The 24798-nt window shown below is 39.7% G+C and overlaps 1 pseudogene; it reads left to right on the top strand.

The window, feature by feature from the left end:
• Positions 1-15404, top strand: part of LOC149236516 (arogenate dehydratase 3 pseudogene) — a 93610-nt pseudogene extending 78206 nt beyond the window's left edge.
• The last annotated feature ends 9394 nt before the right edge of the window (positions 15405-24798 follow it).

The raw sequence follows: 24798 nt of genomic DNA, 5'->3' as shown, positions 1-24798 counted from the left end.
AGATGACCTATATAAACAAAGAAAATAAAACATCACCATAGAAAATAACACCTAAGTAACTTAGTATTCAACCTTCAGGGAAAGCTTAGGCACATTCATGTCAACTGTGTTACATGCTAAAAATATCAAGTTGTGGATAACTTGTGAAAACTAATAATCTGAGGTGTGATGTCTAATCCTTGTTTTATTCGCAACAACATTTCATTATCTAACACATGAACTTGGTCAAGTATATAAACAACATGTGCTCAAATAACAACATGAAATTAAACTTTTCTAATAGCCATGAAAACATGTTAACACAAAAGAGGTAAAAAGATTTCAATTAATGAAGTGTAATACTAATTTCATCCTCAAACTTTAGTTGTTATTTGAATGGAGATGATACCAAGTATTTTCAATTTCATATTTAAAAGACAAAACAAAATAAAAAGAAACATTCAAAATAAAATCAAACAATAAAGAGAGGATATCATGCAATGGACATTACAATTATAAAAAAATTTGTTTACCTGTCCATCGATGTCTTGTTGGGCATTTCTAAAACATTTGCTTGCCCAAAATAACCATGAGGTGAAAGAATCACAACATTAAAAACCATAGGAATCCCTACTAGAAACTCGAACAAGTTTTCTTTAGTTGGGAGATAGTGGCCACCATCTAGCTAGATGACTTGTATAAAGAAAGTAAATAAAACGTCACTATAGAAAAGAACACCTTAGGAACTTAGTATTCAACCTTCAGGAAAAAAATTAGGCATAATCATGCAAACTAAGTTCCATGTTTTAAGAGCCAAGTGGTGAATTAGCATACCATATTTGCAACCCTCCATTTTTTACTGCACCAAACCTACTAACATCTAATACAAAAAAGAAAAAGCATTATAGTGGATCAAGAAAGTTTCTACAAGAAACTTCTTAAGAATCACCTTCTCCACTCTCCACTCAAGAGGAAAATTCAATGCCCGATAAAGATGAAGATCCCCTTTCTGGCTAATCTCAAGAATCATGTATATCTGCATATACAAAACAACAGTGTAAGAGGAAAGTGTGCAGAAAAAATATCTATAAAATTGAAATAGATGACAACAATGACATAATGAGAAAAAGGAATGAAAATTGAGAAACCTAATTTATTTTCATAAGGAAAAAGTCAAGTAGAAATCATAAACAAATCTCAATATTTACACAAGAAAAATGTCACCCTTATTACCATTTTGTTCATACCAGTGCTCCTAAACATCATCAAAAGTGTTGTTATTTTAAAGTGTACCCTCAAGAGGATGATAAAATGACCAAAGCACATGATTTCAAGCTAACAAATTTAAAACAAGCAAAAAAATAATGTTGATCTTTCTAGGTTCCAGAAACATTCTTTAAATATTAACAACCTTCTTTACAAAGAAAAGATGCATTAACCAAAAGCCCAAGGAATGGATTTGTTCTTTCATAGCACCACAATTTTCTACTATAAAAGTTTACTAATTAATCCTAATGTCACTCAAAATTTTCACAAAACCATTTACTAAATAATTTGTCTCATTTATATTTGACAAGATGAAGTTTTAAAAGTGAAAATTGATTTTGATTTGGAGTTGGTGAGACTCAGAGCTTGAACATAATTTTGTGCTTATTACGCACCCATGTTCTCATCACAGCTTATGGGGTTCAAGCTAAACACTTTGATAACTTTATATTACAATCACCATGACTTGGGACATTTCCATGATAATAATGGGGAGGGTGAATGGTAAAACCCCATTCGTTGACATATACGTACCTTGAGGAGAGTACATGTCCTACCCATTTAGGTATTGGCTCATTGAGCGTGTAAATATCAATAACATAGAAGAGTGAATGCAAGCAATGGTTGTAAGAAATGCATGTATCAATAAGAATCTTATACTTAAAGTGAGATAATAATTGTATATAAGTTACCTATATTTCAAGAAGTCAAATTTTAGTTCTAATTAAACAAGAACCCCAATGAAACATCCTTCACTTCGAAACATATGTTTACAAAATCACATTAATAAGATATATATTTACTCACCTACCTATCATAGTGAAAAACATAAGGATAAGAAAGATGAAACTCTTCATCTAAACTAATGCCTAAATGTTTCCAGGTGGTTCTTGATTAATGTTTTTTTCCACACCAATGTCTCCTGACATTGTGATATAATTCTTTGTCTCAAGGAATAGGTACAGAAAATCTCCCTATACATCAACACCATGTGAATTAGTTTTATGTTGAACAAGCTAACTACCATCTTAAGTAATTTCATTGAAAAAATTCAATCCTGAGCTAACTATCTAGAAACCATATAACAACTTGTAGTTTTAGTATTCTACCACAACTGGCCAAACAGACAAATAGAAAATCATCGAAACATGGTACGCTATTATGACCCAATCCACTAACTTCAAGAAATATAAATAATATATAATTGAAACATTTTCACAAAGCATCAAAGTTTGATCCTACATACCGTATTGAGTTGTGCTTCCATTTATTGAAGGTCTTATGTGAAAATGTAAAACCCAAAAAGTAAGATGACATTTATAATAGCATCGGAGATACAATTTTCATATCCTTTATAAATTTGGAAAAATGAATGCATGTGAACAACGGGACAAACAAACAACTTAAATGGGAAAGCATAGAAACATGGTCCACCACTGTCCCAATCCATCAAACTCCAAGAAATAGAAAGAATAAATAATTGATTCATTTTCACAAAGCCTCAAAGTTTGATCCTACATATTTTATTGATGTGTGCTTCCATTTATTGAAGGTCTTATGTGAAAATGGAAAACTCATAAGATAAGATGGAAGTTTTAATAGAACCCGAGATACAATTCCATATCCCTTTTATTATACTTTATAAATTTGAAAAAATGAATGGATGGAAAATAAAGGGGTAAGGAAGATGCGAGGTAAACTAGTAACTAGAGAAATTTTGGATGGTCAACCCAAGGAGAAAATCAAGGGAGGAAAGTAAAATGATGTCAACTTTCAAATGATAAGTGGGAAAAAGGGGCAAATCTTTGTTTTTTGAATAAATTAATACATTGCATACAAAATCCTACAACTTATGAACAACTTGGGCTATTTTGCATGGTGTTTCAAGGATGGGGTGAGGGGAAGGGTTTCAAGGATGGCTAGGAGTTAACCCCAAATTTCAATTGGACAACCAAAAATATTTTTAAAAGATAAAATTTTAAAGAAATATAAAATTTAAAAACAAAGATTCTAGAACATAGTGTTATAATATAAGTCAATAAAAGTAACTTCCATAGATAATAGATCTAATGTAACTTAAAAAAAGTAACAAGTCTTAGATAATAGATCTTAAAGATCTTGTCTACATGGATGTTATAACTCTCCCAAAAGAAAGAGTTGATATAGGATACACAAACCTACCAAACATGGGAGTCAAAACTGTGAAGGCAATTAGTCCTCATTACAAAAACATACTACATAGTATTCACTCATGCAATGCATAGATACCTTTGTCCCGGCTTGAATGTAGAACCACTTGGTGAATATTTTTATTTGAGAATTGGAACCAAATGGGCATTATTTTTGATAGTGGGTATTTAAATGTCCTCAAAACCGTCCCAATAGATCTCCCAAAACTCCCTGTTTTTGGAAATATCATCCTCAATGCATAATCCACATGATACACTATAAAATGATCTAAGAGAGTGACACACTAACATATGAACCCATGACCAAATGTATAAATTGACTTGTATATCCATAAGTATAATGTAAGTAAGGAAATTATTAAATCATTCCACAAATGCATGGAAGATAAAATCTATCATATCTAATTAAATTCTAATACTAGCAACACTACAATTGGAGGGCCTAAATTAAGGAACATTGGAAAGTAAAAATTATAATTGGATATATATATTGTACTTCCTACAAAATGCAAGCAGATTATGGATTACAAATTTACAACCATGATTTCATAAGAACTACTTACAGGTTTTAGGCGACCATACCCATGGGCTTCGTTGTCAAAATGAAATGTTTTGGAACTCTCACTAATGGATTTAAGAGCATCAAAAGCATTCAGCTGCTCCATTCTCATATTCAGACTACTCTTTTGGGTGCTTCTTGCACACTACCAACCTTAGGGATAGTAAGGAAAATGCTTACTTTCATATCCATACATGTGATGCCATATGTTACTTCATCATATCCTAAGGATGAGATGATTAAACTTCACTTTAATGTAGCAAACAGATGTAACCTTGGGTTGGGAAGGGCTCGTGGAGTCCCTAAATATAAAGAGGGTAGAGTCTTTATATCTGTTAGGAACTCATTTTCTTTCTACACTACCTCCCACCACTCTTCTTCCAGTAAATTCAAGTTGAAACAACCCTCTACCTGTTTCCTTGCTACCACAATTGCACAAGAATTGATCTTCTGGAAACCAACTTTTAAGAGAGAATTAGTTCTAATAATTCTGCAAATTTTGAACCAGATTTTAACCTTCCATGCATGATATGGTTATATAATTCCCTAATACATCGACACAACTATATTGGCACTTGCAGAGTGCAGCGACCACAAAAGTAGTGTACTTAAGAAGCCACAATATACAGATGCTACAAAACTAAATATGATATAATTAATAATGGAAATAACATAAAATAAAATGACAACCTAACCCCTTATTGAATAATATTTTATCTGAGCTTGTGAAATGCAATCTAGAGGTTGTAGTCTCTCAACAATTCATATTATCTTAGACTAGCATGATCAAACTTCCAATCAGTCTTGAACTTCCCTGAACGTGAGCTGGTATTCATTTTATTCTTCTTCTTTTAGTTCGTTGGAGATAAACCCCTTATTATATTGTAGAGATGGAGTTGATCCTTCTATCCTATTTCTGAATTGGAGTTGAACCTTCTATCATGTTTCATAATTGGAGTTGAACCTTCTCTTCTCCCATTGAAAATTGTTGGAACTAAACTCTCTTTAGTTCATTCACTAGATTTACAATTGACCCTCAAACTGTTAATTTCATGTGGTAGTCCAACAGTCTTAGTGGCACTTCACCTCCTCCTGAGTTGTCTTAATGAATTCCTAGGGGTAGTGCATGGTGAATCTCCCTTTGACAGTCCCAATAACTTCCCATGCATTTGTCTTTAGCAATTCCGTAGCAGTGTGTCAATTCTATAGAAATGCGTGAATTTTGTGGCAATGCATGGATCCACAAAATTTTTGTAGCAGTGGCAAATTCTTTATTACTCCTACTAATAAAATAAACTAAACAAGAAGAAATTCATATCAGAAGATAATAGTTTGATACTTACATGAGCCCAAGGATGCTAACCTTATGTGGGATCAACACCTCTAGCAATTATTCTCACATTATCCTATTCATATTTAAACTCATCCTACTGGAATTGGGCTTCGATTACCATTCGTCTTCACAGTGATCATTCACATCATTCTAAATCCAACATTCCTCATGCTTCTCCTTTCCCAGTTCAAATGGATTCCCCTCTAGGATGTTTTTGGGGTTGCTCTAATATCAAAACTGATGCAATTTTTTTTACTGTACACTAGACAAATTTGGAACTGACTCCAAATGGGTGTCTCTGGCTTCTACAGGCACATATCTACAAAACTAATGAAGACACCTCCAGTCTACACATGTGTAGATTTACACACCCTGTTCTAGCTCACAGGTAAGTCCAATAATACTTCTCAAGATCTAAAAAAGTGTTATTAGCAACTAAGAATTACATTCTGCCACACAACATTATAATTGGAGGAATCAAGAGATATTTAATACCTAATTCTAGCATATCATAAATGAACATGAATACACAACCTGTGGCATCATAAACACAATCCCTTTATTTATTAGCTCCTCCTCTAATCTTTAATGCAACACACAGGTCCAAACCATGGTTTCTAGCCAATGATTAATGCCACAGGCATACTAAGGCTCCTCTAAGAACATTATCTCTATCTTTGTTACATAGAGGTAGGCTTGTTCCCTTGTACACAAAGATTACAATCATTATATCCTAAATTTCTAGAAATAAATACATCTAAAGACCCAAACACCAACACTGCCACATTTTTTGGGTGTTAGAGACCCACTAAACAATGCATAGGAATATTTCTTCATGGTCTTGTTGTAGTTTCTCTTCTTGCCATTTGGTTCCAAAATCAATTCCTAGCTCCTCATGATTAATAGACCCAACAACTCCCATAAATGGGTCAATAATTTGGATGTGTGTCATGCTCTACTGCCCCTACATAAAGCACAAATCTATATAGACCTGAGTCTGAGATGCACTTCCCAGTTTGTGAAGATTGAAGTTGCATATCTCCTATTTATATATTTCAGAACTCGGTGATTTGTGTGCATTTGATAGATCCTCAAGCTTAGGAACCCCCAGGTCAATATCAAACATGAATATAGATGGGTGTGTGTGAACATCATATTCATGTAGTCAATGCATTGTTTATATTTAATGTCCCATCACATCGACATACAAACACTACAATGCCCACCCATGTCTAGGCTATTAGCATGGACCTCAACTCTTTCTCAGTGCAACTAAGGTGGATGTGATCCAATTTCCATCTCTCCAAAAGTATACAGTAAGAATTACATCAAATAAGCTTTACCACTATCCCTGAAAGGACATACTACCAGGGACATTGTGGCATAAACATATATATGTAAAAAGGATGGAGCTTTAACAGAAACGATCCAACTTTGCATCAGGAATAAAATCTATTACTAAACATTGAATTGAGCTCCAAATTACTCATTGACATTTTAGTAGGAAAATTGCACAAATCCATATCCTTTAGATTGTCCTAATACATCTGTTGCAATCTTACAAGAGAGAATAGACCCAAACATAAAGAAAGTATCATAGAGAACTTTAATTTCTATTACTTTGTGAATATTCTTAATAAACATGTTTGTTGATCCACTCTTGCGGATGCTAGGATCACGATGTGAATACATTATCCAAATGGGCTTTACATTAAGAGGCATAAAATTCAGCAAATCTCAAGCCTTGCTGGAATTTTTAGCAATGCCATAATTGATATAGGTGTATCCAAGAAAACTCTTGGTGTTGATATCTTTGTAGATGCAAACAGAGAGAACGAGACCAATCTGCTGGAAGAGCCCATAAATCTGGCCATCGGTAACACTGAGGTCTAGATTCCCCACATACAGAAACGTTGATAGGAATTGATTAGGCAGATTGTTGTTGTCATTCCCAACAACCTATTGCTGCTATGAAACAACAAATTTTTGGAGTTGGACTTGTATCTGTGTCATTCTATCTCTCTTTTATAGAACTTTTATCTCTACTCTCTGATATTGGAAAAAATAGAAAGCACAACCTCCTTCAACTACCACAAATAATTTAAAAATAAAAATAATGAAATCCAAATCAAAATCAAAAATAAAAATCCAAAACCACCCTAAAAACACATGTGAAGTTTAAAATCAGGGTTGGGAGATTCAAACAAAGCAAACCAACCAAGCCCTCCTTTAAAATTCTTAAATCCTGAAAATTGTTAAGTTTGTTGAATTTTGAGTGAGATCTAATATTCTTCTTTCTTACCTTCTTAGTTAGTGTTGTTTCCTCTCTGAGGTTGGGCCCCTAAATAGTTCCTCCCCCTAGGAGTTTCGTACCTCCATTTCTCCCCCCTTGGTCTATGGGATAACCCCACCGCACTTACTTACTTACAAAGAAACATGTATATACACCAAAATGGAATGCAAGCAACTAAGTTCTATTCATACTAACCTCAAGTTTTATTATGTATAGTGCTAATGTTAATGTTAATGTATCAATAGTAAAGGCATGTGCACTTCGTACAGCACCAACTTGAGGTGGGGGATATTTTTTGATGGTTTGGATATGGGAACATTTTCCACCCGATCCAATTCTTTATCATCCAAAAACCCAATAATTAGAAATGGATTATGAGAAAAAAAAAAAGGAAATGTCTATGAAAATCAAGGTTGGATGGGATCGGTCACTACATATCACAAACCGAGTCAGGATAAACCTAATGATTGAGTTGATTCAAGTTTAATATGTGCATGCCTAGGAGGACCAGGTAGGTGTATGAAGTTAGGCAGTAAGGCAGGAAATGCTCGTTGAGGAAGGACATGGCTGGAAGAAATCAAATTGCAGATTTGAAAATATGGTGTAAACTATAAATTTGACCATCCTCCCCTAGAGCACTTGACAAACGTCATGCTTAGCAACTTATGGAGTTGACTCTTGCAGGCTTCACATGACGAGAGGGTGAGGCTACATGTCCGTTGTATATGAAAACTGGAACTTGCAAGTATGGTGCAACTTGCAAGTTTGATCATCCCCCTCCTGAAGAAGTTGTAGCCAAATATGTTGCAATGGTTGCAACCACTAAAGATACCTCAACAGATTATGATAAGATTGATTGAGGGAATGTTGGAGCCAAAGCTATAGATGAAAATATCAAAGATTGATGAACATTGTGCAAAGTGGATCAAGGTATTCTGTTTGAAGGAGACATGAAGAAAGGTAGATCTGTTTGGGGTTGTAAGATTTCACCATCAAATTGCTATTTTGGGGATGCAAGAAAATATTTCAAATTTAGGGTTGCAAGGTTTTCCCATGAAGTTGTTGTTTGGGAGTTTTTCTGAAAATATCAAAGTTTCCATGCATGTCTAATATTTTGAGGAGCATTGAAATATGTATTTTGGTTGTTTCATACATTGTACGTTTTTGACCGTATGACATAGGGTAAAGAATTTTACACTGAAGATGTTATTGTAGCTATCACAGGAATGTTTAGAAATTGACTATGATTTCGTACCAAAAAAATAATGCAAACCTAGAGATATAGAGATCGACTCAACAACACCTACTTCAACTTCGATAGATAATAAGAAAAGGGAGAAAAGACAGCTACAAACTGCATCACTTACCATTTGGTAACCTCATCCCAAATATTTTATGTATACCCCTAAATCAAGAGCTCTCCAAACTTGTTTCCATTTTATTGAGGGAGGTGTGTAACAAGTCAATATAAGTGATTCCTAGACAATTACGATCTCAGCTTCTCATATTTTAATTGATAAAATAAAATGGTGACAGCTTCATGCTACAACCTTCATGATATTGATCTTTCAATGACATCAACAACAATACATGTTCGACAGTAATTCTCAGTTCCATAAATATATATAAATGATTTAGGGAAAATAATGATATTTCCAATTATTCCTAATCACAAAAAGGATTGTTGAATAGAGAAAGCCAGTTTAGGTAGTATTTGGGGGCAACAAAAATTCAAATTGTGTAAACAAATTTTCAAAATGCATACAAAAAAATAAAGTATGACCCATAAAAGCATAGAAAATCAATTTTGGGGGTCTACATCTTAAGCATGTACGAGCAAAACAATGTCACAGGGTTTATATATAGCAACATTTAAGGTAATTTCTAGTTATTCAAAGAGATGTTTGTAAGTAAATCAATAACACCTAAGATTTGTCTTTCCAAGATATCGCTCAAACAAGAAGCTTCAATTATTTTGGGCTATGAGTAAATCTAGCGAGTTGCAAACTTTATTTTATAGAAAAACACAACTTTCCATAGAAGAAGTTTTTTCTCCACAACCACAACACCGAAACCAGCCCCAAAAAATCGAAAATCAACCCTAAAAGCATGAAACAATTGACAACAAAAATGGAAAATTTGACAAGACCTAAATTAAATCTAATCACAGTGAAGTCCACCATACCTTCCAAGCGACAATGACGTGATTTGGCCTTTCTCAAGCACTAGAGGCAACCCTAGGGTATCAGAAAAGGGATATCATTCATATCTAGTAACCTAAACAAACATAGCATTTAATACAAAAACAATTTATCATAATCATCTTCTAGAGCAGCACCATGAACACGAAAAAGAGAGTTCTCATATTCTTTTTAGGTGTTTCTTTGGTTACTCTATCTCATCACCAACTTAGTGTCCATTCTCTAAAGGACCTGATAGACACATTCATGTAACCTCTTAAACAACAAAAGATCTTAATATCGCCTAACTCCAGGCCATGCATATGAATGACCTTCAATAGAGGGCAAGCGAAGTTGAGGTCTGCTAGATGATCCACTACCATTGCCTTCCAGCATCCTTGATCTACTTCTTGATCCAGGGAGAGAACTTGTTGCATGCGTTTCCCAAGTTTCATTGAATTTGACAGCTTCCTCTTCAGTCAAGTTGTGGAGAGTCTGTACAGTATTCTCCCTATCTGCATTTTGTTTCTTATAGACAACATGCATCTTGTCACCAATTTCCTGAGAAACTCCATTATTCTCTTGTTGTGAGTCATCCCCAGGCTCTTGCTAAATGTGAGAAGGCTTTAACCGAGTTGGGTGTTGCACTGGAAAATGTGGATGACATAGCAAGTGTTGCTAAGTTTATAGCCACCCATAATTACAGAGATACAAGAGTTGTTGCAAGTTCTCAAGCTCCAGAGATTTATGGCCTTGATATTCTTTTAAATGGGATCCAGGATGATTTTTACAATTTTACTCGCTTCATAATGTTAACTAGGGATCCAATAATTCCACGAACTCACAGACCTTTCAAGACAAGAATTGTATTCACTATTGAGGATAGACCTAGGGAAATTTTCAAGGCACTTGCTATATTTGCTTTCAGAAATATTAATTTAATCAAGATTGAAGGTGTTAGAGCCTAAATCTACCTCAGGCTGAGGAAGGTAGGATCTAGGGCAACATCAAACCACGCTTAACCTGGTAGCTAGCCCTACCTACTAGGACGGGAGAGGGCTCTCTCCTAGTCAATCTCAGCAAAATATAATCGATGAGGGCTTGAGATGACTAATATGTTGACTGATTTTAGGCTAGGTATGTGTGCAAAAGAGTTTGATTGAATTTAAAGATGTTTTGCTGGCTCAAATGGAAAGGCAGATTTTGGGTCTGGGAATGAGGCTCAGTTTTGTAGAGATCTCTATGGGGCAAGGTAGGCAACTGATTTAGACACTTCAAATCGAATGAGATGGAGAGATTAGATAGGTGAGGAGTTGAAGAGGGCAAGAAAACTCAGGGATCCTCTTCAAACAGCTAAAAACATCAAAAGCTAAAGCAAACCCTAGGTAGAGCACTGCAATTTCAATGGATTCTATCCTTACCCTTATTTGATTTAGTTAAGAAGAAGCAAGATAGATAATGGCATACATGAAACATAAGTAAATTCATAATTACATAGGAAAGCACTATACCAAAACAAATTGCCACATGAATCCCAAAGAGTGCTGCAAACCCTGGTCTCTATTCCTTAGCCAAAACTGCTGATATGAGTATACAATGAAGCTCCAAGCTTTCTTGAAAGTCCAACCATGCTAATGACTGAAAAAACACAAGATATAGAAAAACCATAACTCATCCTAGTCTCTAGGGGTCGAGCTCATAAATTTAGGAGTTTTTCCAACTAAGTCCAAACTGAGAACTAGAAATTAGGCAGTGGAACAGCTTGCCTCTAGAAACTAGCGAACTGATTTATTCAGTTTCAAACAAATTTTTGATAGATGAATCTACCTCCATAAGTGAAAATTTGACAGAATTACATCAATATCCATCAATTCACATTAAATTGCATCACAATTTTGACATTGAGAAGGAGAAAAGTCAATCTGTCAAAAAGCTAGGCGAAAAATAGAGTATTCTTGGTCAAACTGAGCAAAATTTACCCAATGTGCCACGCTAATTTCCATATGCATAACACTTGTTTGCAGCCACTTTTGGAGGCCTTCCCGGTGTCCAAATTTTCTCCAAGTGTGCTTGTTGGAAAGGTCTACCTGTCTAATTCCGACTCAAGTGGAATTTTTGAATTTGGCCTCCATTTGCCCCTCCAAAACTGAGTTCTTCCAACACTACTTCCTGTGTGTCAAAATAGGGGCAGTAAGGTCATTTTTTGAGTGTTTTTGACCTTTTTGAGGGCTCAAAACCTATAAAAATTTCTTGGACATTGGTAGGAAAGCATATTTTTTCATGCCAAATCCAAAAATGCCGAGTTTTTGTCATTTGGAGGCTCCCATCAAAAGCGAGCACCAGGTGGCGCAGTGCATAGGGCAGAAAATTCTGGGTTTTAGCCCAAAATTTTCAAAACTGAAAAAAGTGTCCCAATTTTTTTGAAATTTGGGCTGAGTCTTCTCCATCAAGTGCTATGTTGGGCCAAGGAAGCCTCAGCCAATATCTGAAGTCTATCTTGCTTTTTTCGCCTCCTAAATGCCCTTTTCAACTTTGCTTTCAAGCTCCTGATTCTTGCCTTGCAGACTTTGTTTCTCACCATGTAATGATAAGCCATATGCCTCAATAATGTCTTCTCCCTATTTACCTTCTATAACAACCTTTCTAAGTGGATATTAGCTCTTTCAAGCCATGATTCTCGATTGGCATTGATTTTTTGCTCAAGTGATGTGAGTTTCACCTTCCTCCTTTTGGCAACTTGGCAGTTTTATCGTATGTTTTACAATTCCATAATCACTTGTTGATCCTCAAGCTGCTTGTTTCTTTGCTCTAGGTACTTTATTATCCACTTAGCTCTTTCTAAGTTGAGGGACAAGGCATTGATGTCCGCCTGCTGCTCTTGGATGACTTCTTTGAGATTTGAGCTTTGTGGGCCCAAATCAGTATCATCACCCTCAATGAGAATGAAATCAGTCTCTTGCTCACCTGAAGGCCCCTCATCTTGTAATGGCCTCTTGCCCTTGTCTTGAACCTGCTGTGCTAATGAAGGAAGCAAGACCCCTTCCACCCCGGGTGGAGATAATACTCGCTTTGCTACTGCAAACAACCGTCTAGTGCCCTTTTGATAGGTGACAAACACCGACATACTAGCGGTCTGTGTCTCATGACCCTCATGCTGATGTGAAGGTCCACCTGTCTCATGAAAAGCCTCTAGAGGTCCCTGAAGAGCTATGAAGAACTTACGAGAAATGAAATCCTCCCATGTGATGCAAGGCAAACCAAGCTGGTGCAAGACCACAATCTTAATGAGAGAAAAATGATATATACTGTTGAACTTCTGCTGAGGAGTCTTTTGTTGTACTAGGGTGGTCATCTTCTCAATATTTCGGCACATGAAGTAGGGGAGATTCATCATTCTCACCCTAGTAAAGTGCATCAATAGTATGATATGGTAGGAATATAGGCGAGAAAACCGACCCTCACAGCTGAAATATTTCATTATCAATTTCATTAAAGGAGCATATGAATCTTTCAGGTACCGAAAGGGAAAAACTTTGCTGAGTTGTCTCAAATAACCGTGCTTGATGTATGGTTCACAATGTTCCCTATCAATTTGCTGCCTTTTGTTCCATTACTCTCCAATATTAGGAATGCCAGTTGCTAGAGAAATAGACTCTGGTGTTAAAGTGAATGTTACGCTAGCTAGAGTGGCTTGACCATTATGTAGATGAAGCACAAACAACCAGGCCAACTCATGATGATATTGGACTCTAGAAACTATCTCACAGAACACATAACAGGATTGGTGTTGGAAGCATGTGATAGCAAGAGGGCAGGCCTACAGCTCAGCAAGTGTGGTAGGTTCCTCTCGTATATGTTTTCCACCCTTATGACATCTCCTTGGTGCATGTACCTCTGTAGGAGAGTCACCGTGTGTCTCTTCATCATGGTCATATGAAGGATCAGACTCCATGTTTGCTAGTGGGTGAGTTTTCTTGATGAGTAGTAGGAGATTTATGGTGTTTTTAATTTTTTGCCACCAAGGGTAAAAGTATATGAGGGACTGTGGAGGGAGAGAGTATGAGGGATTTTGGGACTTTTAGGATAGGGTTTTGTTTGGGAAATAGGGGATTAGGGAGTGATATGTAAGCTTTAGGGATAATAATTAGGGTTTGGGCATTTGTAGTAGGATTTGAGAAAATGGGAATTGGGGATAGGGATGACTGAATATGGGAGTTAGGGAATGGCTGGATAAGCTGAGAAAATGAGTGGAGTGAAAAAATGAAGGATTCGAAGAATAAACTTGGCAGCAAAATGACAAGAACAAACCCTAGGCAATGGCTTTTGAGAAATTACAAGGTATTAGGGTTTGAATTTTCTTTTAAACAACCACCATAAACTTTAAGAAAAACTCCTTCACTAGTAAGGAAAAAATCTTGACTTACTTGCGCATTAGAAAAGTTGAGTGATTTTGGCAATTTGAGGGAGTTTTTGGGGAAATCGGGCTTGGCATCTCTATGCACCGCGTCTCAAACCCAATGCGCCATGCCTCCTGTGTGTGCCACGCTAGTACAAAATAACACTAAGAAAGGCGACCCTATGTGCTGCGCCTCTCACCCAGTGCGCCGCGCCTCCAATTTTGCACAGTTTTTCTCCAAGTTCGCTTCCTTTGCTCAACACGACCTTCACTTTGCTCACACTTTGTTCTTTGAATGAAAATGAGCTTTTGAATTGAGAAGAATGATTTATACACAAGAGCTTTTAATTTTTGTTTCATAAAACCCACTTTTATAATGTTTGCAATGTGACTTTACTTTTCAACTCTGTTTTTTGAGCAGTTTACTTTATTTGAGCCTTTTGATGAACTGAATGACTTTGATTTTTGTTTGCTTTGCAGGGGATGGAGCTACTGAGGCTTGGCAAGGTGACCAGGGTTGCCACTGAAGTGATTTACATATGAAAGAACTGAAATTATATCAATTTATACAATAAAAGTTTAAAATACTTTATTTTTCCTCAAAACCGAATTTTGAGGAAAAACACATTTCTGAGCAATTGATTATGAAATTTTTTGGTACTGGAACTGTATTGAACCTCCTCATGCACCTGCTGACTGTTATTGGACATTCTGAAAACCTTTTTGATGAAACCCTAGACCTAATGAAAGTGAAACCCTAAAAATGACTCTTGGAATTTTAAAGACAAAAAGTGACTGCAGATGATCTTGATGAATGGAAATGGGCCAGCAGGTAAAGGACATGAGGGTAAATGTACAACAAACCACTACCGTCAGATGATCCATGCTCCTAATGGAATGCAGCTGACTGAGTGAGACACCTAATATGCAATGCAACAAGAGGATTTGATCTTTGATGGAGGGATGAAGATACTGACACTAACAGAAGGTAGACCCGAAAGAAAGTGGGCATTGAGGGCGGTTGATGATAGGAACAATGGGACTGCAAAATACTTTGACTATCTATTATATGTTGACTTTGAAGCCTCTATGATTGATATACGAGCACAAAATGCATTAACTCACCTACAGGAGTTTGCAACATTCCTCTGAGTACTGGGTAGCTATCCAATTGATACGACCCCCGTGAATCATCCTGTAGTTTCATAGGCTTACAGATCATTGGTTTAAACTTCAAAGGTTTCTACCCTTGTGAAGCACATTGTTTTCCACTACCCTACTTCATGGCTGAGGCGAACAAACATTTTGGCCTTTGCTTATTTATCCTTGGCGTCCTGTCAAGGAGATTGCATTCCAGAGGTTCTCGCAGTGCTCAATTGGCATGCACGGGTTGAAAATTAGCAACTTATCCATATTAGTACTACGTATAGCTTGCCAAGTTTTGATGTGGGCTTGAAGTGAGGATTGTCACCACCTGGTTCTGTAAAATATAAGATAGATGCATGTGCATCTTTTGTATATTTTATTTTTTGTAAATATAATTGTAGGACATTGATAGATACAAGATGAATCAGGAATAAATGATGCCTTTCTAAACTTAAATAAAATATTATTGTGCTATATTGAATCACTAACATTTTATTTGGATTAAAAAAATGCCATTGTTCTCTTGCTTCCCTTGGCTATTGTTCTGGTCACTTCTTTTTCATTATTTCATGAAGGTTAAGAATTCGTTGAATATAACTTGACCCTCTCATAGAAATATTTGATCTCTCTCGTAGAAATGGCAGTGATGTTCACCCTCTTGGGAATCATAATGGGGATGCAGATAGTAAGGAATGTATTCTTCCACTCTCATCTCTGTCCAAAACGGGACACCAGAGAAGCGATATCCATAGTATGAGTTTCTCCCCGCTACTAAAACACGTCCATCAGGTAGAACATTGGCAGTGGAATGATACATCCTTGGGATTTTAGTGGGAGCCAGGACTGTGAACCTATCACCCAATGCTTCTGTGGGTGTGTAGAGAAACAGACTCAATGCAGGCTCCCGGGAAGATTGCCAGTTGGCTGTGCCATTTTTGGCACCATTGATTATGAGAATCTGGGCAGTGGGGAGAATGATCATGTCGCCCATGACTCTCGGGCCAGGCATGTGTCAACACCATTGTTATATGGTCCTCATTTCCCATTTATCACTCGCCACTTCGCTAACACACTTGACTGTTCCCACACCACCTGTTGAAAAATCTCTTCCCACCATTTACTATACTAAACTGCCTTTACCATTCCTCGCCATGATACATACCTTTCACAAGTAACAATTTTCTGCCCGAAAGGTCTTGGAATTGAATCCCAGATCAAAATTTGCCTCTCCCTTTCCCCACACATAGTTTCGTCATGATCTTCAGTGGTCCATAGTGAGATCCTTCCATATATATGGCAGATCTGTTCTAATTAACAGTATCAAAGAGAGTTGTGATACTCAGATCTGAGTAGAGGAGGAGCACACTATTGTTTTAATGGTGTTGGGTAGCGGATCCCCCCGTGTAACGGTTTTGGGTCTTAAAGTCCACAATTTTGGGTAAAAGTATTGTAAAGGTTCCACGAAGTGCGCAAAGCATGAATTTTAATGAGTCAAGTCAAAGGGTTGTCCGCTTGAGAATAATCTAAGATAATAGAGAGCGAGTCAGCCTACCCATGGTCCGCGGACCATGGGAATCTATAAATAGAGTAGGGCTCTAAGGTTAAAGGTCAAATTTTGGTTTTGGATCTTGATGTGTTATGGGTTTGTGAAAGCAATATTCGCTCTGAGTTTGTAAGTCTGAGTTGTGGGTGTTAGTAGTTAGATAGAGGCTCTGTAGCTGGGTGCGTGGAGGCCTGGTAGAGTCCACAGCTGTGTGCGCAGACCCCTGCAGCTGTGTGTGAAGGGCAGGAAGTGGATTGTACTAAAACAAAGACATTTATAAAGATAAGTTGGTTCTGAAATATTGCAGATCTATTTATATTCTAGTTTATGCATCTGCTATGGTCCATGAATTTATGCCTATCTTTAAGAATTATGCTAGCGCACACTGGTTATAATTGTTAAATGTTTTCTTAAAGACCTTAAGTATTAGATCATATCTATAATAACCACATTTAACAATAAGAGTCTAAGAAGTACCTCGTTGCCGAGCTACGCAAAGGTCTAACAAACGAGTAGAGGAGCACGGGTGTGCAGATCGGTTCGCGACCCTTCCAGTCCCCATCAAGACATCCCTAGGGTGAAGAAACCTAGTTCCAACACCCTTCCCTACTACCTCAGGTGAGACTTCAGTCTGCACTCCATGGATTGTTACCGAAAGGGCCGGTAGTGCAGGATTTGTTTGGCTAAAACACTTTCAAACCTGGGTCAGGCCCCAACAAACCAACAAATGGTTCCATTGCCAGGACTGGGATCTACCTAAGGGATGTCTGATGTCAGAATGTTGGAACCCTATGAAGAAAGAGATTGAAGATTGATTGGATCAGAAGCTGCATGAATTCGTGGTATAGGAAAACAAAAACCCGCAATTGTTTGAGGAGAGGTGGCTGGATCACTACATATACATGGAGATCCACGAGATCTTCTTCGTGACCTTCTCGTTAGAACTGTATGAGTGGATCATGAGGCCAATTGACAGTCTGGGAAGGGTTAAGCTTGATCGCCCGATAGTGTGGACTCTAGAGTTGGTGCGCATGCTAGAGGTGTCTGAAGATGAGATCGCACGAGTGGTAGATCATTGGCTGGGTCGGATAATAGGAGGGTTTATCACTGAATTCGTGATAGACACAACCGGTTACAACGAAGCGGAAAGACGTTTTCTTAAGGCACCATTGGGTAAGTACATCAAATCATTGAATACTTGGATTAAAATGTTGTTATGCGAAAAACAGGTTATGCGAATCCATTGATGCCTAGGGTAACGCGAAGCAGAAGAGGCTACCAAGGGATCGAAGGCATAGAGAACAGTCCCTTGATTTCACTGCCACAAGGAAGCGAGGAGGAGCTTGCTGGGTTCTCTCTGAGAAGCGCGGTTTGGTTGATAAAGCAACGCATTCCACTGGTACCACCACCATCCATGCCATCACCCACTTTGCCTACATCAACCCCATCTTCACCTACACCCCCTCCGCCACCACTGAGGGTTGGAATGGCAAATGCGATCAAGTTGCCTGTATTTAGAGGAGTAGGAAATGAGGAACCAGAACAGTTCTGGTTCATGGTAAAGGTAGTATGGGAAGCCCAAGGTGTTATAGATGATAACATCAAAAAGGCTACTTTAGTAAGCGCGTTGCAGGATCGCACATTGATGTGGTATATAAATTATTCTAGCAATCACCCAAACGTGGGAATAGCAGCGATCTAAGATGCATTAAACAAAGAATTTAGCTGGCCGAAATCAGAGACACAGTCGATCATTGGGTTCAAAGAAATCATGATGCTGCCAGGTGAAACCCCTTGGGATTTGGATCAGAGATTGAAGAGTACGATTCGTGAAGCTAACATGACACTGATGGATGCGCAGCACCATGCGTGGTTTGTGGTGTCTTTGACACCACATCTGCGAACGGCGCTATCATAGCAAAAGATATCGACCCGGGCTAAAGCCTTAGAGATAGCGATGTGGTTGCATGAAACTCCAATACAGGATCCTGGGTTGGGAGTTCAACAAATCCAAGCGCAACTACAAAACCTATGCTTAGAGATGCAAAGTTTAAAATAGGATAAGGCACCATGGCTAGCAGCGCGCGGAGAGGTATGGTGCATCAAATGTAAAGGCCAAGGCCACGATAAGGATCATTGTCCGATATTCACAAACTATTTCGCAGGACCAATGCCATTGAGACTAGAGGGACAGGTGGGGCTAAGTGCGGCATCCGCACTCTAGTGTGCGATATATCAAGTGGGAGGAAAACACTCAACGGACAACTGTCATCTATTGTAGAAATTTACACAGACCCCCCATCAGCTATTTTGCAATTTTTGTAGATTAGTGGGCCATGATGAATGAGATCGTCGGAGTTATGAATTGTTGATGGACCGAACATCTGCCTATAGGATGTAGACTGAGGCGCGAGGTCAGGATCCTGTCGCAACAATAGCACGTGATGGATACCAGGGACACGGACAGGGATGAAGAGGAATGGGACCCGGACGAGGGCGGGGACAATTAATCTGCTACAATTGTGGAGGACCTGGGCACTATGAATGTGACTCTATGAACCCAACTAGAACATGTTGCCTGTACTATTACTAGTTTGATCATGAAGTAGTAGATTTCCCCACACTAATCACACAGATGCATGAAAAAGGGGTGCTTCAGTCTACTCCTACACAGAACGTCCAAATGATGAAGGCTGAACCATGTGAAGAGGACCCTAACGTGAACATGGTACTCAGAAGTGGTGCAACCACAGGGGCGGATAATGGGAAGCAAAATGAGGAGGATACCTAGGTTTTCAAGGCCCCTGTAAAGCAACCGGATTTGGAATGTGCAATGGAGACATTTATGGAAGCTAAGAAGAGATTTGCGAAGGCCTCTACTTCAGGTAGTAAGGATCAAACTGAGCCAGAAATGGATCTCTCTATGCTAACGACCGTTTTAGAAACCTGCATGAAGCTACTACGGGACAGTAAAGTAGTTAAGGGATTGCAAGAACTGATAACTAGGTGTGCGGGGCCGGGCGAACTGTGCATGGTCCGGAAACTAGGCAAGCATGTGTTTCACACTAGGCAGGAGATGTGATTGATTGCATAGATTGGTGACTATGAGATGGATTAGGTTGTCCTGGACTTGGGGTTGGATGTGAATGTGCTACCTAAACAAACCTGGGAACGCATGGGCAGGCCCGCACTACAATGGTCTCCTATTCAATTACAGATGGCGAACCAACAAAAGATCTTGCCCATGGGGAGATTGCAAGGAGTCATAGTGGACATCGAAGGTGTGAGCACACAAACACATTTTGAGGTAACAGAAATTATGGATGACAGTAACCCTTACCCTACCTTGGTAGGAATAGATTGGGCCACGGACATGAATGGAGTCATCAACCTAAAAAGATGAAAAATGACATTTGAGAAAAAGTCCCTCCGTGTAATAGTCCCACTAGATCCGGCCGAAGGTGCACGCTACACCGAACCCATGCACAATGTAGACAATGATGATGAACTAGGCTGCATTTATCATATAATGGCGCAAGACCAGGATCGGGAGAATCCCACGACGAACGGAAGAATTTCACAAGAGAGTGATAGTTCCTGAACGTCAGACTCTGATGAAGAAATAGAGCGATGGCAGAACTGACTGATTGAGGTAACAATGATGAATTGTAATCTAATGGTTAGATCACTATGTCGCATAATGACAGAAGCAAGGGAACTTCCAACAGATGCAGGTGCAAAAAACGCGGAGGAGCCTGTAGACTGATATGAGAAGGCAATACTGGAACAAAAGTGGCAGAGAACACAAACAGGGTTGCTGTACAAACACCTGCACATGGGTGGAGTACTCATCAAAAGACTAGGAGAAACCGGCGCAAAAGTAGAAGGCAGGCGCATGTAAGGTTTGGAGGACAAAGTGGGTTGCGTGTCCATCGGCGGCGTAGGATGTAGGTGTATGTGGTACAACCGCCTAACCAACTAAGAATAAAAAATCAGAACCCGCCGCGATAGCATGAAAAGTGATGCCTTATCTCGGCTATCCCTGACAAAGCCATCAGAAAAATAAGTGGGAACATGAACAAAGTACGCCAAATAAAACTACACGTATGAAGGGTTCGAAGGGCATGTAGGACCATAAGCAACAATAGTAGGATGAAGATGATCATATCATTGATAAGGCAAGATGGAATCAGGAGGACAGTGGAATCTCCCCAGACTGCAGCCCTCACAGGATGCGAGAACCTTGGTAAAAGAATTTGGCAGGAAGACATTCAGCGCAGGAGCTTGATACTTCAGAGGCTCGATGAAGAATGGGCACGGTTGGGGAGGAAAAGCGTAATGTTGGATGAAGAAATCAGAAAATTAAACGCTGGAGTCACACAAGTAGATCGCACGGAACTAAGGGGACCAGGCTTGGTCGGCCCCACTACTGCATTAGAACAAGCTGCAACCCTGCTATCATGGCTACGACCACACCATATTGAACAAAGGAGCGCAGAACGTGATATGCTACCAAATAAAAAGATACTTGAAGAGTGCCCATAGCCCGGGCTACCAGGGAAGCGAAGGTCTCACATGTTGGGTGTGACCACTTGACTATCTATGAGAAGCATAGTCTCAGCGCTCCAAGCAGTTTAAAGGAAGTGCGGGACTATAAACAAGTCTGCAGGAAAGCTATGTGGAAAGTAGACTCCACGCAGGGCTAGTCGGTTGTCAGGTTGCGGTTGCGCAGAGGAGGCTGCGCTGCCGTGTGGGTAGGCTGGGAGGTGACCGTTGACATCACTGTTCATGACAAGGAGTCCGAATTATGGCAGAAATGAGCAGGCAGCGGGCCATTAAGACAGGAATTCCGAGAGAGATACAAAAATATCTGCCGCCAAGATGATATTAATGATTCAGAAGTGGATGGAAGGATCAAATTCAAATTCACGCGATCCTATAAAAACCCTTGGACAACACTTGCATATTTGAGATTTGAGCCAGCACAGAACAACAAACACCCAGCTACCAAGCCTCCCATGAGTACCATGTCTAGAACTAGAGCCCGGTTCGCGGAAGAGCTGTATCTGACCCAGGAGGAGCCAGAAGAAGCAGTTATTGCCCCAGAGGTTCCAAAGTCCCCATGCTCACTGCGACCCCAGAATGATAAGCAGACTATGGGGCCAGTCTGGGTATCCTCGTGATTCAGTAAATTATTAATGGCAGAAAAGGGCAAAGAAATCGCCACTGAACTCGAGGAGGAAGAGGAAGATTTGCAAGCCCTGATCGATCAGATTGAAGCACAGGATGAGGAAGAGGAAACTGTTTTCCAAGTACCGTCGCTACCACCATATATCTCTCCATGGAAAGGGACGGCCAAGATACCGAAGGACCTAGAGGCCATGAAGAGTACGCTCCAGACTCCACTTCTTCTGGATGAAATAAGGTTTGATGGTCCGCCGCTGGGTCGAGTACTGAATATCAAGTTCGAAGATTGGGATCTTGCGAACAAAGAGAAGTTGCCCCAATTGGCCGAGGTTAAATTACTACAGAAGAAATGGTTAAGGGGTGTGGATAAGGTAGGATTACTCAATCTGAGGTGGATACCCCACTACCACCGCGCAACCATCACGATTTTTGTGATCTGACAGTTACTATGCCTAGTACATGATGGGTATCTCTGGCTAGAGGAACTGATTCCCATCATGAATGATTTAGTACACTGAATTACCCAACTGCCTACTAAAGGGAACGACCCCGCAGACATAGCCAGAACAAGTAGCGATGTGGGTCTCGCAAAAGCAATGAAGGCTAAATATAAGCTGGAAAAGTGGAAGTGGAGGTATGTAATTGCAAGCATCAAAGACCGAGAGGTGCGAGTCGCCACCCAGTTACTGGCCAGTAAACTCATGAGGAAATGCTGAATAGATGAGGTGCCAGCCCTTGTCATTATTCTTGTGGAGCAGTGTGCAGAAGGGGTTCAGTTCAACTAGGCACAGTTTCTCTGTGACGAATTTTTGACGAATTGTAAGAAACCCTAGGATAAAGGTAAGACTTTCCATTACGCATGGTTGCTACTATCAATCCTTCTAGTTGCAGGAGAGCTGCCGAAGGGTAGTGAACTTCCCAACATTGAGAAGAACCTACTTGAAGCCGTGTCGTATAACTCGCTTTGGGCTACAAAAGACGCCATGAGGGTTCGTGAGATCAAGGTGTTTTGGATATTCATGGAGGATAGTATCTGGACATGGATTAACTGTAGACCATGGTTATCCCTGACAGTATACAACAGGTTGCAAGGTGCGGCCGAGTTCAAGGTGGATATACATAATCTGTACATACGGGCATGGAAGGATCCAACTCACACATGGGTAAAGATCCCATTCATTGTAATAGATGATGTTATCTTTGAAGTAATGGCGGCGTGGCATCCAGAATGGCTCGCTATGGACATGGCTGAATTAGAAAAGAGTGTAGCTTAGCAGCGGAAGAAGGGAATCAAGATGCACATCACACAGTTGGCAGAAATAATGCGCTAGAAAGTGTCCATGCAACAGGGGGCAACCAAGTTAGCAGCAGAACCCATCGCTCCCCCTCCCAAAGAGAGTGTGGAGGCTCAGGAAATTTCCATGGAGCAAGATGTACAGGGGGAAGTGGAGACACACGAATGCACAGGCTTAACCATAGCATCGACCCAACTTAAGAGACTGCACGTTCAGGAGCAGCCCCCTGCATGTAAAAAGATGAAGATAACAAGGAATTTGGAGAGCGATCTTCTTAGCAGCAAACCAGGGCGCGATATCACTAAGGGAGCTCTGGAGGAATTGATGACGGAGCAAACAATTGTGTGGGGGCACTCAGAGTGCAGCTGCAGGCATTATAGGTGTGACCCCCAGGAGAGATGATACCAAACCTAGCAGATGATACATCTGTAGCAAAGCAGATGGTGCACGCCCACACAAGGAACACTTTAGTGTTACTAGCAGGCATTGTTCTAGTAGAAGCCGAAGGTGACATGCAAAGTTGGGTGTTGAATTTAGCCACCCTTCCTAGAGAAACCCTATACCAGCTACAGGATGGGGTCACCACTGAGCTCCGAGCTCGGGAAGGCCGCGCCCTCCAAGGCTTAATGGAGCACAAGGAAAATATGGAGCAGGTTAGTCTACAACACGATGAATTGGTCGTACACAACAAGGAATTGGAACAGGCTGTGGCAGAGGTATGTAGCAGTGTACCAAAGTTGGTTGTGCCAGCGGAACTCCTAATAGCCGACAAGATTCATCATATGACCACAGGATTCCGTAAGGCCCAAGAGGAGGCTGCACCAGTCCAGTGGGAATTGAACTTACAAATCACAGAGCTAAGGATGAAGGCGCAGCCTACTACACCCCCGGAAGCTCAAGAGAAGCGCCACTGTGAAATTCAAGTAGGATTGGAAGTGATAGAACGCGTTGTCCAAGATTGCTCGGGATTGTTGGATCAGTCCCTCTTTACGATCACATCCCTTCAGGAAGACCCAACGCTGTAGTAGGTAGAGACAGAAGCATAGGAGTTACAACAAGTCTATGATAATGTCAGGGGGACTACGCAAATGGTTGTTATTACACAGCAATTGGCTAAGATGAGGGAGGCCCAGGTTCTTAAGGCACAAGTTGACACCGCTCGGTAAAAGGAAGCAGTGCTTAAATAACACATCCAGCCTTGGCTTGATGAGGCATTCGCGGTCTCCACCAACATCGATGAAAAGTTAGCACACATGCAGGTAGTATATGAACCCAGACAAGCAACTAAAACTGATACGGATGCATCGGTGGCTCGCGTACAGCGAGTACAACAAATGGCAGAAGAATTTGTTGTGAGTGTAAGTGAAGCGCAGAAGTTGCTGGATGACCTCCACGCGAAGATTTTTATACTAGCCGAGTGACTTGAGACGAG

This window comes from Pinus tabuliformis, chromosome 8 (genome assembly GCF_031772625.1).
Source record: "Pinus tabuliformis cultivar Carrire ecotype Pingquan chromosome 8, CPIR1, whole genome shotgun sequence".
Taxonomy (NCBI): Eukaryota; Viridiplantae; Streptophyta; class Pinopsida; order Pinales; family Pinaceae; genus Pinus; species Pinus tabuliformis.
This window is presented reverse-complemented; position numbering and strand designations above follow the sequence as displayed.